This window comes from Neofelis nebulosa, chromosome 10 (assembly GCF_028018385.1).
Source record: "Neofelis nebulosa isolate mNeoNeb1 chromosome 10, mNeoNeb1.pri, whole genome shotgun sequence".
In the NCBI taxonomy this organism is placed as follows: Eukaryota; Metazoa; Chordata; class Mammalia; order Carnivora; family Felidae; genus Neofelis; species Neofelis nebulosa.
Window position 1 is genome coordinate 60,821,351 of NC_080791.1, and position 3,559 is coordinate 60,824,909.

The 3,559-nt window shown below is 35.7% G+C and overlaps 1 pseudogene; it reads right to left on the reverse strand.

The window, feature by feature from the left end:
- Positions 1–327: 327 nt before the first annotated feature.
- Positions 328–448, reverse strand: LOC131488993 (U2 spliceosomal RNA; annotated as a pseudogene).
- Between the last annotated feature and the right edge of the window lie 3,111 nt (positions 449–3,559).

Here is a 3,559-nt window from a genome sequence, read left to right on the forward strand (position 1 = left end):
ATAAATCAACAGTTGAACCTCATCAAAATTTTAAAAAATCAATTTCAAAAGGTGGCATTATAAATTTGAAAAGGCAAACATGGGGTGCCTGGGGGGATCGGTCAGTTGAGCATCTGACTTCGGGGTCAGGATCTCACAGTTTGTAAGTTCAAGCCCCATATGGGGCTCTGTTCTGACAGCTCAGAGCCTAGAACCTGCTTCGGATTCTGTGTCTCCCTCACGCTCTCTCTGTTTCTGTCTTTCTCTCAAAAATAAATAGATATTAAAGAAAAAAGAAAAGGCAAGTCACAGATGGACAAAATATTCACAATGCCTATAACTGAAAAATAAAGTTCCATAATCAATTAATGAAAAAACAAGCAGCTTAGTAAAATTTTAAGCAAATGATTTATTAAACTGATAAGAACAGATACTACACTTGATCTTAGCCAAAAGGCCGAGAAGCGATTTAAGCAAATTATTTAAATAGGCACTTCACAAAAGACAGTAGATGAATACACATGTGGAAAGTGCTCAGCATTATTATTCATAGGAAATAAAATACCAAATCACAATGAGATACCAATATAAACTTATTAGCATAACAAAAATTAAATACATTGACAACACTAAGTATTGGCAAAAATATGGGTCAATTGACACACTCAGGTTCTAAGTACAGCCACATCAGGAAACTTTTTGGCAATTTCTAATAAAGGTGAGCATCTCTCTAAAAAAATTTTTTTAATGTTTATTTTTGAGAAACAGAGAGAGATAGAGCATGAGTGGGAAAGGGACAGAGAGAGACACACAGAATCCAAAGCACACAGAATCTGAGCTGTCAGCACAGAGCCTGATGCGGGGCTTGAATGCATGAACTGTGAGATCATGGCCTGAGCTGAAATTAAATGCTCAACCGTCTGAGTCACCCAGGTGCCCCCAAGGTAAGTATCTTTTTGACCAAGCAATTCCGCTTATAGTTTATACCCCAAATAAGTGTTTTATATATGTACCAAAAGTGTCAAAGAATGTTTATAGTAGCTGTATGTATAAACAGCTAAGATGTGAAAACAACTCAAATCTGTCAATTGGGGATTAAACAAATTTGCTACATTTATCCAATTGAATACTACTGAGCAAAGAAGGAAAAAATAATAAAGAACTGGAAAAAAAAAGCATATATAGAAACAATATTGTGAAATTTCAAAGTACCAAGGATAAGAAAAGTAGAACCTAATGCTTTAGAGTAAAGACCTATAAAGAAAGACCAGAAAATTTAATTTTGGTTTATACAAACCTAGCTATGAATAGGGGAGATTTGCTTGATAGTTTCTATATGCCAATTTGTATTCTAACAGTTTAAAAACTACAGATTTACTGATTCTGTACAACAACTCAATGAAATAGGTATCAACATTTTACAGGTAGAGAAACTAAGGCAGCAAGGAGTTAAGTTTTACAGTGTAGACATACAGAACCAGAATTTTTATCTCTAGCCTTATTCATTACATTAAACTAAACCTTGAAAATGTTCAGAGAAATTATTATAGCCTAACAATTCTATATACAGCCAAATCCATCAATAAAGTGTAAGAGCAAAAACAGTTTTTTTGACAGGCAGGAACACAGAATATTTATCATTTTCTGCCTCCTTTTTTTTTTCTTAATAAAACCAGAGTGTGTGCTTCAGCAAAATAAAATGGATATCCAATCGCCAAACAAGTATGAGTGGAAATTATTCAAGGATATCATGTAAAGTACTCCCAGGAAAGCAGCATTTTGATATACTTTAAAAAATGCAGAATATAGGAGCGCCTTGGTGGTTCAGTAGGTTGAGTGTCTGGTTTTGGTTCAGGTTATGATATCACAGTTTTCTGAGTTCAAGCCCCACATTGGGCTCTGTGCTGGCAGCGTAGAGCATGGTTGGGATTCTCTCCCTCTGCCCCTCCCCCACTCATGCTGTCTCTCTCTCCAAATAAATAAATAACCTTAAGAAAATGCAGAATGTTTTAAAGCCTTGCACAAAATAAATCCTCAGAGGAGAAGGGGTGTCAGAAATTCAGAAATCATGCTCCATCTCAGACCTAATGAATCAGAATTTTCATTTTAATAAGATCTTGAGAATGTTTGTATGATCATTTGATTTTGCAAGCATTTAATTATCATTAGGAATAAATAGCAGTAAGGCATTAGGGAGATGATGAAGAAAGCTTGTCTTTATCCTGTAAGCAAGGAAAATAGAAGGTAATTTGAATTTCAGAAAACAGATAGTTGTCCAAGAAAACCATGGTCCAATGTAAATTAAATAGAAATTTGGCATAATTATGGGCAATAGAATCAGTAGAAAAGGAAAGAATTGATTTTATATTAGTAGCACCATGTATTCTAGATTCTGTGTTGAATAATGTGTATTTAATCAAATAAAAATCAAATAAAAAAAATTTCAGTCAAAATTTATTTCCTTTAAGGCTCAAACAACTGAAACACAAATATGCAATATTTAATCATAGCTTTAACACTTTACATAAATTTATATATCTTATCCAGACAAATATTACAGTGTAGGTGACTAAATTTGGGAAAGAAGAAGGGAAAGAAGGAGGAAGTGTGAGGGTATTTCTTGCCTGCAGCTTATATGGCAATAAATAGGATCTAAAGTTAATGGAGAGAAAAAAGAATGTTTATATTTATTGAAAAATATTACAAATATTTAAATAGTTAAAATTTAAGTAATTAAATATTAACAATAATTTTAAAAATAATTAAAAGAGAATGGTAAACATATTACTGATCTGCTTCAGTCTAGTGATGAGCCTCTTAGGGAAAGCCTAGTCCTCACACCTAGAATCATGCTGCTCATCTGATTATATTATTTCTAAGCCCCAAGGGTCTCTTGGCAGCAGGGCTGGGTTACATGCTGGGCTCCTTATAGAGGCACCCACATGCATAGGTGGCTGGTCGGTGAGTGGGAAAGGCAGCTCTGCCTCTGTTGGGAGCCAGGTAAGATGGCAGGAGCAGAAAGAGCAGACCAAGGAGAGGGACTGTGAGAGCCAATGTGGAGGGTGAGGTTGGATGAACCAGTGGGAGGCATGGAGCAGGGTAGGTACTGAGAAACACAGGACTGCAAATCAGAAGTAGAAGAGTACAGATAATGGGAAGAGGCGTTCAGAGCGGCAGGCACAAGCTGAATGTTGTGGGAATTAAGTGAGATATCAGCCAGAAGTTTGCAAACGAATATTTATTCCAAGGAGAAAAACACTGAATTCAGTTATGTCAAGGAAGTGGAGTGAATTGTTGTAATTCTGTGTGGTCCAAATTTGACATGTATTGTATACTTTATTGCTTCACTCAGCTTTTAAATTTGACTGATTTCCATATCCTCATTCGCTAGAAAATAAGTTTTTTGAGTTCTTTCACTTGGCATCAGCTCCACCTTTTTACAGGATCCTGGTAGTCTGAGCTCTCTAACAAGTGTCTTCACACAAGCCATTTATATTTAGAAAGAAGTAATTCAGGGACATCTGGGTGGCTCAGTCGGTTAAGCGTCCGACTTCGGCTCAGGTCATGATCTTGCAGTTTA